This window comes from Nicotiana sylvestris, chromosome 11 (genome assembly GCF_000393655.2).
Source record: "Nicotiana sylvestris chromosome 11, ASM39365v2, whole genome shotgun sequence".
NCBI lineage: Eukaryota > Viridiplantae > Streptophyta > Magnoliopsida > Solanales > Solanaceae > Nicotiana > Nicotiana sylvestris.
In genome coordinates, this window is record NC_091067.1 from 27104 (window position 1) to 40447 (window position 13344).

Sequence of the window (13344 nt, forward strand, 5' to 3'; positions counted from 1 at the left end):
AAAAATAGGAAGAGGGAGGAAAAACTCGTAGAAGAATTCCCCGTCTTGCTCCTATTGTGTCTCAGCCTCCTTAGGTCTAATATGTGTCAAAAGTGTGTCCAACCTCTTAAAATACCGTTTTCCATGAATATATACCAAGTAAGATTGGGCCCAAATAATTATACATTCTCCTATGTTATAAAGGACAATTTTTCAGGTCTAGACGCTCGCGGTCGCGGTCCGGGTGCGGTATTTTCCCAGTGCACTACCTCTGTCCGAATCAAGGACCGCGGTCGCAGTTTTGACTGCATTTTCACCCTGTTTCGTTTGGAATTAGGAAAAATGTAAAGCAAAAACTTTGTAGCCCTTTGAATTGGCTTTTTCACCATATATTATATAGTCCAAATGGAGTTCGGAGCCAAGGGTTATGTCTATTTTACTAGACAATGTGCAATATGCCTACTCGAGTATTTGTTTGTTCTTAACTATCAAATATGACCCCCGAACACGATCCCGGCTTAATTCCTTGGACTTTTACTCAGACTTCAAAGCTCCAAATAACTAGAATTCATTCCATCCATAACATCTATATAGCTTGTAATCAATCCTACACGACATAAAATACACCATTAGTAAAAAACACTAGCGATTAAAGCTCAAACTCAATTAAAGTGCAGTAAATTAGAGTGTAATAAGCGACTAATATATGCAATTATAGCCTATCATCACATGCGGAAAAGGTTTAGGAATCTCAGGTATGCGAAACTTCATCGGGATCGGCTTGGGTGCCATGCTTGGGTGAAAAGGTTTTTGCAAGAACTTTTGGGAGTCCATACCCTTCAGTATCGGCATTTCCCCGGGATTTGATCGACCATAGAGTTGTAAGTTTCCACCTTCTTATCGTTTTCCTCGATACTCTTTTTGCCCTAGTCAGTTCATTTTAGGAGTTCCTCAAGCATATTCATGATTACAGGATTGGTCTCCGATACTTTCTTGTTCGATCTTCTTGAGACTGATTCGACCATGTGGGCAACTTCCTGGGATGACTCGGGCACGATCCTACTCGGTGGGTAATTCTGGTTTTGGAGCTGGGCTATCGCTGCCTATGCCTGCCGAGCCTACAACATTTCAAAGATCACCCGCGGGTTGATCCCGCCATCTTCGTTGCCATGTGTGCTTTGAGCAACTGATAGAACATCCCTACAGATGATTCCCTTGAGATCGACGACCAAATTTGCCTTGACGGCGACATTTTAGCTGATGTCGATTAGATTTACGGCCGAAACTCCACTGAGATCGATCGGGGGTACGTCATTCCCTGGTGTTATGTTATCATTTTCGCCGTGGTGGCCAAAATTATTATCAACGTGTAGGGGTGCTGACTGAGAGATCAACATTTCGGTCCTGGAATCAAAGATACTCCAAAGAAGTAGTGTAAAATAGTGGGTGTTATGAAAGTTTGTATTAAGTAACAACTATTATCCTTAGCCCTAAGATGGGCGCCAAACTGTTTAGCCCCATAATCGGGTAACAATTGAATTTATACGCATCTTTTAGGATACGTGATATAACGTGACACAAGTTGAGAAAATAGATTAAAACTGAAATTAACGATAAAAAAATAAATGCAAACCACACGAATTGAGTAGTCTTAGCCTTGGAGTTTGATCACCCTCTAGAAGAGAACTGCCTCAATCGATGTCAGAATAGAATAAGATGATAATGAGACCTTGAAATAACGGTGTATTGCTTTTTAATGTGTGTTACAATGTGTATTACAAATAATCAGACCCCTTTTATATAGTAGGGGAGTCCTACTTTAGATATAATTCCACAAAAGGTAAGAAATCTCATGTTTTGCTAATTAATAGGTCATTCGTTGATATGTGCCAAGAATCTCACCGTGATATTTGACCGGTTACTGATATTTCGGCCTTCCGTTATTCGGTCTGATAATATTCCTTGATCTTGGTCGGAGTCCGAGTCGGTTCCGGAGCTATGAGCTCGATGATCTTGAAGACGCATGCTCTAACTTCGTATCTTGGTTCGATATAATTCGGGGTCGATCTTTAACCATTACGTTTCAGCCCCGGTCTCTCACGCAATAGAAGAGCTGTTTCTACCATATACAGCATTGCTAATGGCCATGGAAGCCCATTTCCTCGAAATTATTTGGATAACGTGAATATATTAGTTAGGTTAGCGTCTAATAGTGCTTACTTTTGAAAAGATCAAAGACGTACCAACCCCGATGAGAAAAGAGTGTCATATATAGCTTTGACAAGAGCTGAGTGGTTCTAACACCAAAATGTTTAGATCGCAGCTCGTGTCAATATTCTTCATTTTATCTTTTGCTCTTTCTCCCGTTTACGGGGATTTCGACCAAATGCAACTCGTCTTAACATGGCCACCGACTTATTGCCACGAAAAGAGTTGCGCAAGAATTCCAACAAATTTCAGAATTCATGGGCTTTGGCCAGACAACCAGCACGAACTGCTGAATAACTGTAAGAAGTCGTTTACGACAATCACGGTATAATCACAACATTATTTTATCAATTGCTTATAAATTTTTCTTTATTCATTTCGACATTTTCCTTTTTGTTATTACTATTACTTTTATTGATTGAAGCTGTGTCCCTAATTTTTATAGAATAGCAGTAAGCGCTGGACGACCGCTGGCCTGATCTAAAATACAGCAAAATGAAAACTATACAAACACAAGATTTCTGGAAGTATCAGTACAACAAACACGGAACATGTTGTATTGAGCTCTACAGTCAAGAAGCATATTTTGATCTTGCCATGAAGTTAAAAGACAAGTTTGATCTTTTGCAAATGCTCAAAATTCAAGGAGTTATTCCTGGAAAAACTTACACTGTTAACAAGATTGAAGAAGCCATCAGGGAAGTTACTCAAGCGTATCCTAACCTCAATTGCATTGGTGATCCACTAAAAACAATGGAACTCAAAGAGATAGGTATCTGTTTCAACCGAGAGGCAACTGAAGTGGTTGCTTGTCATCGACGTGAGACATGCAACCCATTGAACAAGAATGAAATTAGTTTTCCACTATGATTATCTCCCAATTAATTTCTATTTAAGTGCTTTTTGATATGTATAATTTGAACGCAATACTCTGCGACAACCAACACAATAAAGCAATAATTTGTTTTGAAAGACCACTTTGTCGAACCCCTGGAACTGACATTCCCTATCAATTTATGATAGTAATTGCGAAATTCACGCTGTACACTGCTGTGTCAATTTTACATATGTATACGGTCGAAATCAGAGAGCTCGATTTCGAGGATGTAACAGTGCCCCGGGCTCGAGTCCGGGCAGCACGAGTTAGAGACCAGCTCTGACTGGAAAATGCATACCTCGAGGGAGGAAATCGGAGGCCCGTCATGATCTGCCGCGGGGGCAATGCAATTTCGATGACACTAAAAAAAAGCAAGAATTTCATAAGGACACGTAGATCAAAACATAAATTATGGGATAAGATTTGTATGAAATAGTATGAGTCTTACTAGGTTGTTATGCCGCTGTACCAATAGAATTCTTTACCACATTTGGAAATGTACCATATTAGAGTTTTACCCTCCTATATAAAGGGGACCCCAATCATTTGTAAAGATATCTCATTGACTACAATAGAACATTCTACTCTGCTTTTCTCGTTTACCGTACTCATGATTGTTGTTGCGACCTAAACACTCATGCAAGTGTACGCGATCGACAAGTAATATAGTAACAAGTAAAGTATCGTTCCGACGAAGACTTGTGATTAACTTATCAACTGATGCAAACTCAAACAATTATTGATTTAAGCTAATTCATTACAAAATACATAAATAACCAACTTAAAACTTGACTGGTAATTTAACAATAATACTACACAAAGTTACTACACCACTTATACAATTTTCTTTTAACAATTAATAAGAGAGATATTCCGGGGTCATGGGCTTGCTAGAGATCATGCTACGCTTTTAGCTTAAAGATAATTTATTGAATTATCTAGGTTATTGATTATAGGGTTAATAATACCCATAAGAATCTGTCAATTTCTTATGCGCCTATTCAAGTTAAATTAATACCTATATTTCTATGGCATTAATATTAACTCAAATGCATTTACAAATCCTATTTCTCAACCAAGCAAGGCAATTAAGTATAGTTCTATCTTAATTGCGAATCTTTCACCCGATTCCTAGGATCCGGATCTTGCTCTATTTGATTCTATATGCAATCAAGAATTTCCTTTTTCAAGTTTAACTCAAGATTTGTAAATAGTATTTCACTGTTAGCTACGCAGTAAAATAATTAACAGCAGAATCAAATAAACAACCCATAATGATAAATTCAAGATCATCAATTTAAGATTCAAACATCATAATCATCTAACACCCATAACCCCAGATTACTTGGGTTTTTAGCTACTCATAATTATACAAATATCAACAATAAAAGTCTTAAACATAATATAAGTAAATACAAGAAGAAAGTTTAGAAAAACTCTTTAAGTTCTTGCTTCAAGATTGTAATCCCCTTCTTTTCTTCACTTCAAGATTGAGTCTTCTCTTCCCTTTCTCTCTCTAAAATTATTTCTTTTTCTAAAATCTGATCAATCCAATAATGGAGTTTTTGCTTTATGTAAATTGAGTGGGATTAAGAAGGAATTCCAATTTTACCCCTAAATAAAGTTTCTCCGGATAGGACACGCGCGAACTATCGCGCGAAGTATGGAGTTCGCGCGATACTTCACGCGCTTCTCTTGGATTTCAGGCAGAAAAGCTCGCGAACTATTGCGGGAAGTTTGGAAGTTATCGCATTAGTTCGCGCGCTTTAGTAGCTCGATTTTGTCCATTTTTCCGTCTCGTCCTTGCGCACACTCGACTCCTAGGGGTTCTTCTTGCTCATAAATCATTCCAATCTCCTCTTGAAAGCATCATTTAGGCTCCTCATCCTGCAATGTATACATATCACAATTAGAGCCTATTTTTCATCAATTAACCATAATATGTCATCGGAATATAATCAAGCGGATGCATAAACAATAGCTAAATCACCTAGATTTCGCCTATTATCAACACCCCACACTTAATTCATTGTTAGTCCTCGAGCAATCAACTATATTCTCTAGAGAATCCTTCGCTCAACCATTTCCTTTAACGCATTACACCTAGAACAAGGTACATATATCACTCCTAGTAGTGAACAATCCTAGCCTCAAAGCCAACTCTCAAGTGCCATGCAATATTCACACTTCCTCAAAGTATTGTACACAGAAATCAAGACTTGCTTCTCCGTCACGATTCATATGCCCTCACAATTACATCAACAAAAACTGAGTTCAATCCACCACATTCTATTTATATATTCACATATATCAAGGAAATCACTCACTCTCATAAAAGAGGTCACATGTATGCAATTGGTACCATAAGCTTGCCCTTAATGTAAATTCTACTAAGGTAGGCTAGCTCGATCCAAAATCAATTAGGACTTTTTCATGGTTGTAATGTGGGCTAAGGGACAGGTAGGATGTATTTAGGAATAATGACTCAACCCCTAAGCACTTTAACATATCACACGAGCAATTTTCTGCGCAAATTCTTCAACCCACTTCTCATTCATACACAATATCATCCCACAAATACGCTCTTCTTCTTTAAGCACTCTATTAATTCATTCCCACTAGCTAGAGCAAAACACAATGTAGTCATCTTTTTTTTTCTTTTCACTCAATTTCTGCTAGTGGTGTATTCGTTTACAACATAAGTGCACCTTTCATCCTTTTATTGGTTCCACTCAAAATCCACCCCACACTTATTTCCTTCTTACTTCTTTTAGCGCTCTTCACACAATTAAAGTGCTTTAAGATGTAAAAGGATCAAAACACTGTCAATTAAGAACAAAAAGGTATAGGCTTGTAATGCGCGTGCCAAACAAAAAGTCTGAAGGCTCAAAAGGGTTAACTAGAGACAAATTTTATTTTTAATAAGTAATTGAGCTCAAAAAGGTCAAAGAAAGCCTAACATCATTTTTCAAACTGAGCATCACCTCAAATTTCGCTTCAACTCACATACCGGGCAAGTTCTAGACACAAGTACAATACATGGACTACACAAATACTCACCACACATGGCATATGACTCATTCCAGATCAGATCATCAAGACACTCCATTACGAGCATTCAATTCAGTACAAACATACAAATTAAGGCAATTTCAGTGAGATTCAACAATTAGGACTAAGCGTTACACTCTAGGGTCTATTGTGTTCAGGTGTGTCAACGCTATGGGTTCACTTTTCTATAGCTTATAACTCCTTATTTTAGTCTACAAATAAAAAAAATATAAAAACAAAAATTAAAAACTACCTATGCCCGGTTCAACATAAACCCTTGGAAAAGAACCGCGACTTAAAGAAAAACCAAGGAGGAATTGCTACACTACCTAAGAAAAAAAAATATAAAATAAATCTTTTTGTTGTTTTCTCTAGACTCACTTCCCTCAAGAAAATTCGTCTAAAAGATCTGTCGTAGGGAAAAGTCTAATTTTTATACCATTTTTTTATTTTTTTTAGTGAAACTAAATTTAATCACGTCCCCCATTTATTTAGTTAACAAAATCCCCCACCCCAGCAAAAACTGTCAAGCCAACATGAGACAAACAAAATAACCCAGCAATTTGTACAATATCCCCCACCCCACACTTAAAAAGAAGACATGTCCCCATGGCTTAAAATTGAAAGGAGCAGTGAGGTAAAGAGACTTCCCTAGAACTTCACTCTTGATCGGACACGGTTTCGGGGTTCACGTTGCATGCACGCCCCAAAGCTCGCAGCCAACCCATAAACTTCTTTTCCGACTTGACTTGTCGGTCAGCTATTGTGTCCACACGAGTGCTCAAATCATACATGGAAGTGTGTATATCAGCCACCTCCTGTTCCAATGTGGTGGACCGGGATACTTTGGCACTTCTTGAAGAGGATGCTGCGCGTGACAATACTGCAACTGATTTTCTGGACGCTTGAGCCAGTGCTTCTTCCTCCACATCCATTTGTTCTTCCTCCTCCGAAGCATCCGAACCACTTTCATCTTCTCTACCTGCCTCTTCTACTGAGGCTGCCTCTGTGGTGTTCGGGCCAGGTCGGATCTTGTGACTTTTTCTTACCAACCCGTCCACACAAATGTTTTTAGGCACCTGCACATTTCTGCAAAGCCTAGTCACCAAAGATTGGAAAAATAAACCATACTGGCGTTGGGGGCATTGGATAAACATCTCGGCGTGGATCACTTTGGCCATGTCGAAGGGAAGACCCTTGATGAAACACCAAATCAATGCCGCCCGGGGTCCATTCACCTCCGTAGTATTTGTGGAGAGGATAAGGCAACTGTTGATCATATACAGCCAGCTTTTCGCTTCTTGAGTTAAGACGGATGAATGGAACTTCTCTCCATTATCTATCCACTCTACCATTTTTTCTGGTTTGCAAATTTCATCAAAGAAGTGCTCCCACTTTGCATCGGTTGGATTGCGCCCATATTCATAAAAGTCCGTGTTCTCATGTAGAGAGTCGGGCAGTTGATAAGTTGTGCGTATCGCCTCAATGGAGGCATCTACCGCCTTACGACACACTGTAACCACATGGTTGACATGCTCGGGTAGATTGGCATAGAATTCTCGTACCACCATTTCATTAGCCTCCCCTGGCTCGTCAATGAAAGCTTGCAAACCCTGCTCTATCAATTCATTGAACATGTGGGGGCATCGTTCCTTGCCCTTTTTTGATGTTGATGCCCCTTTCCGCAATTGCCTTCTTAGCCGCCTTCTCTGTAAAATAGTTACGAGCCTCAAGGGAGACAAATTTCGTGCTGTCATAGGAGTGCGTTGGAGCTGCCCTTTGGCGGCTTGATGATGGACCTGTGGCTTGGGGATTTTTCGTTGGTGCCATAATACCTGCAAAATATGGACACATTAGCTTAGCCCAACAAAAGTAGTGTGACTTGCTGCGGTTACTCAGACTTCACATGCAAAATTGGTCATAACTACATAATCATGTTCATTGATGCCTTTCCACAAACACCTTGTGGGCAGTAGGCTCTCACAGCTTTTTTCTAAGGGTCTTGCAACAAAGGCTTCCCACAAAGGTTCATCCATAACCCAATTCAAGTACTACCTACCCCAAACTTACAACAAACTAACCCCACAATATATTTTACCAAGTTTGAAACCCAAATCACAAAATACAACTATATTAATGGCTTAAAATTCAACAAGAAACTTAAAATCTGAAAATAGCAAGAGAAAAAAATATAAAAATAAAGAAAACTAAAACTAGGGCTCATACCTTGTTAGAAGTTGTGAGGTGGGGTGATGCTGCTAATGATTTTAGGGAAGGAGCCCGTGAGATATGAGATGAGTGCTGGAAGTTATGAAAGTTAGGGGGTTTTGTTGGTTTGGAAGAGATGATTGTGTTTTGGGGGTATTGGGTTTGGTTTAATAAAAAGGGAAGGGGTATGAACCAATAGCCTATTTAATTTACAAAAATAAAAGAAACAAAAAGAAAAACGAAAAACAAAAAAAAAAAATAACACGCCTGAAAAGTTCCAGGCTGAGAGGCTCGTCCAGGAGCGCGAACTACTGCGCGAACTATCGCGCGAAGTTTATAGTTCGCGCGATACTTCGCGCGTTTCAGTTAGAGTTCAGGCAGAAAGGTTCGCGAAGATTTTTTTATATATATATTTACCTTAGCATCCGCCCTTGTTCACCTGCATTTATTAGTACAAAAAATAAAAAAAATGTATATTCACAAATACCACAATCGTTGGGTTGCCTCCCAACCAGCGCCTTATTTTACATCACGACATGACGCCATATTGCATTATTCATCAATTAAATCTACTGAGGTTTTGTGACGTTGAATGTCACCACCCCAATAGTGTTTAATTCGTTGACCATTTACCAAGAACGTGCCTATTGAACTAATGTTTCACAATTCAACTGTTCCATGAGGAGTTACACTTACTACAACAAAAGGGCCTGCCCAACGGGACTTAAGCTTTGCAGGAAAAAGCTTTAGCCTTGAGTTGAACAAGAGAACTTCTTGACCCGGCTCAAACTCATGATGTTGGATGTGTTTGTCGTGCCACTTCTTGGTCTTTTCTTTATATAACTTGGCATTTTCATAAGCATGCAACCGAAACTCATCAAGTTCATTGAGTTGTAGCAGTCTTTTTTCTCCAGCTAAGTCCATATTCATATTTAGCTTTTTGATTGCCCAATAAGCTTTATGTTCTATCTCAACAGGCAAATGACATGCTTTTCCATAAACCAACCTGTATGGAGAAGTACCTATTGGAGTCTTGTATGCAGTTCGGTAAGCCCACAATGCATCTTCTAACTTACCGGACCAATCTTTCCTATTTGCGCTCACAGTTTTCTCCAAAATCTGTTTTACCTCCCTGTTTGACACTTCAACTTGACCACTCGTTTGAGGGTGATATGCAGTAGCAACCTTGTGTCTTACACCATATTTTGCTAGAACATTTTTCAACAATTTGTTGCAAAAGTGTGTTCCTCCATCACTTATCAACACCCTTGGAGTTCCAAAGCGTGTAAAAATGTGCTTTTTCACAAAACTTACCACTACCTTCGCATCATTAGTAGGAAGAGCAATGGCCTCAACCCATTTAGACACATAATCCACTGCAACCAAAATATATCTGTGCCCATTAGAATACAGAAATGGTCAAATAAAATCTATTCCCCAGACATCAAAGAGCTCTACTGCCAAAATATTTTGTAAAGGCATCTCGTGCTTCTTCGTGATCGTTCCAGTTCTTTGGCACCTGTCACAATTTTTAACAAAAGCATGTGCATCTTTAAATAATTTTGGCCAGTAAAAACCTGATTGCAAAACCTTTTGTGCAGTTCTGTCTCCACCATGATGACCTCCATAAAGAGAAGAATGACAGTCATGCAATATTGCATTCATCTCCTCCTCAGGGACACACCTTCTTACCAATTGATCTGCGCATTGCTTGTATAGAAAAGGCTCGTCCCACATGTAGAATCTCACATCATGTAAGAACCTTCTTCTATGGTCAGCTGTGAATTCTGGTGGAGTCACCCCACTTGCAATGAAATTCACATAATCAGCATACCACGGGGTTTCATCCGAAGTGATGGCTAGCAAATGTTCGTTAGGGAATGTTTCTTTGATTGATTCTTCTTCAGTAACATGGACTCTATTTTCCTGCTTTGATATATGATCTGCAACCTGATTCTCTATTCCCTTTCGATCTCGAATCTCCAAATAAAATTCCTGCAAAAGAAGAACCCATCGAATTAACCTTGGTTTGGCATCTTTCTTTACAAATAAATACCTGATAGCTGAGTGATCTATATAAACTATGACTTTGATTCCCACTAGATAGGACCTAAATTTATCAAATGCCCATACTACTGCGAGCAACTCTTTTTCAGTAATAGTGTAATTCATTTGAGTTGGATTAAGAGTTCTACTAGCATAGTTAATGGAATAAAATATTTTCTCTTTCCGTTGCCCCAAAACAGCTCCAATGGCTATATCACTTGCATCACATATCAATTCAAATGGAAGTTTCCAATCTGGAGCAATGATAATCGGTGCAGTAACTAATCTTCATTTCAGCTCATCAAATGCTTTCAGACAAGCATCATCAAACTTGAAGGATGTATCTTTTTCAAGAAGCCTACACAAAGGAGATGAAATTTTTGAAAATTCTTTAATGAAAAGACGGTAAAAACCCGCATGGCCTAAGAAACTGCGAATGCCTCTAATTGATGTCGGTGGAGGTAATTTTTCAATTGCTTCCACCTTTGCTTTATCCACCTGCAATCCATTCTTGGACACTTTATGCCCTAGGACTATGCCTTCTCGTACCATGAAATGACATTTTTCCCAATTTAGTACCAAATTTGTTTCTTCACACCTAGCAAGGACCTTATCAAGATTCATTAAACATTCATCAAAAGAACATCCAAATACAGAAAAATCATCCATAAATACTTCCACAAATCTTTCAACCATATCAGTGAAAATAGCCATCATACACCTTTGAAAAGTCGCAGGTGCATTGCAAAGACCAAATGGCATTCTTTTAAATACATATGTCCCATAGGGACATGTAAATGTGGTCATCTCTTGGTCTTCTGGGGCTATAACAATTTGATTATATCCCAAGTATCCATCCAAAAAACAGTAGTATTCTTGCCCGACTAATCTATCAAACATTTGGTCAATAAAGGGAAGGGGAAAATGGTCTTTTTGGGTGGCTGTATTCAATTTTCTACGGTCATTCCTCCTTTCTTTGGAACACATTGGACTGGACTTACCCATTTGCTATCAGATATTGGAAATACAATACCTGCATCAAGCCATTTAATCACTTCTTTTCTTACCACCTCTTTCATGTTCGGATTTAGGCGACGTTGTTGTTCTATGCTTGGCTTGTGCCCTTCCTCCATGAGAATTTATGCATGCAAAAAGCTGGACTAATACCTCTTATGTCAGACATTGTCAATCCAATTGCTCTTTTATGCTCACATAGTAATCTTAACAATTTCTCCTCCTGCAATTCAGACAAGTCAGCAGAAATAATAACAGGTAACATTTCAGAACTACCCAAATAAGCATAATGAAGGTGAGAAGGTAAAGGCTTTAATTCCAATTTGGGAGCTTCTTCAACTGAGGGCTTCAGAGGAGGACCATCTGGTCTGTTCAAAGGTTCCAAGCGATTTAAACCTTTTATATATTCACATGTTGCATTCAAAGTATGTTTCATCTCCTCAACCTCATCATTAATCTCCAAACTCTCAAACAACACAATTTCTTTTTCTAAAGAATCCTTCAAATATACACTTGGGGTAATAAGTTGTTCATCAATCTCCATGACAGATATCATAGACAATTCTTCATAATGGCGAAGAAGTTGAATTGCTTTATATACATTAAAAACAGCTTCCTCGTTGTCAACTCTCATGAACATTTTTCCTTCTCTTACTTTAATTATAGCATCACATGTATCCAAGAGAGGTCTTCCCAATATAATAGGAACTTTTTCGTCGGCCTGAAAATCCAAGATAATGAAATCAGTCGTGAAAATAAATTTCCCAATTTTCAGTAGCCCATCTTCAATCACCCCTTCCGGGTAAGCTATGGACCTGTCTGCTAGTTGCAACATCACAGTGGTGGGTTTTGGGGCCCCAAACCCAATTGTTTGTACAAAGACAATGACATCAAATTTATGCTTGCTCCCAAATCACAAAGTACATGGCCTACATCAACATTGCCTATTCTCACAGGGATAGTAAAGTTGCCAGGGTCCTTAAGCTTTTGAGGAAGCTTATTTTGGACCCTTGAAGTGCACTCCTTAGTAAGTGCAACTATTTCAAATTTAGTCAGTCTCCTCTTGTTAGCCACAATGTCTTTTATCTATTTGGCATATTTTGGAATATCACGAATCACATCTACCAACGGAATATTTAATTGAATCTGACTCAACATAGAGAGAAATTTGTTGAACATGCGATCGTCGTTCTTTTTCTGCAATCTTTGTGGAAAAGGTGGTGGTGGCCTTGGAACATTCACAGGTGCTGAAATTGTATCATCTTTCTTTACTTCATGTGTTGCTTTGGGAATCAATTCACCCTCAGGTACAGGCTTGTCTTTTCTCTTCTTTGGAACTTCTTCTAATTCCCTTCCAGTTCTAAGTGTAATTGCACTAACTTGCGGATTTTTCTCTATATCACTTGGAAGAGCACCTGCAGGCCTAGTATTTTGATTTGCAGCTAGTTGTCCCAATTGTCTTTCAAGATTTCTAAAATTAGTTCTGAGTTGTTTGTTGTCACACAATAATTTCTTCAACAAATCATTTGTATTTTCTTCTACCTGCTCGGGTGGCCTTTGTGGTTGATTAAAATTTCCTTGGGGTCTATATTGATTCTGATTTGATTGATTTCCACCCCAAGAGAAATTAGGATGATTCCTCCAATTTTCATTGTAAGTGTTCCCATATTGTGCCTGTTGGTTCATCAGACCTCTACTTTGTTGCCCCACATAATAAATAGATTCAGGATTCGTTGGGCACATGTCACTTGTGTGATTATCACCACACATTTCACAACAAATCGACATTTGTTGAACATGTTATGTTTGTTGTGTTTGGTTCATTGTCATTCTATTCATTTGATTCGCCAATTTTGCTATATCTGCTCTCATGGCGTTAAAGTCATCAAGTTCAAGTACCCTTACTGCTTTCTGTTTCATTGCTCTCCTTGGTTCTCCCTCACCTTGCCAATTATGATCAT

General features: G+C 38.7%; 1 pseudogene; it reads left to right on the forward strand.

Moving 5' to 3' along the window:
- Positions 1-2282: 2282 nt before the first annotated feature.
- On the forward strand, positions 2283-3232 carry LOC138882248 (ribonuclease S-7-like; annotated as a pseudogene).
- The last annotated feature ends 10112 nt before the right edge of the window (positions 3233-13344 follow it).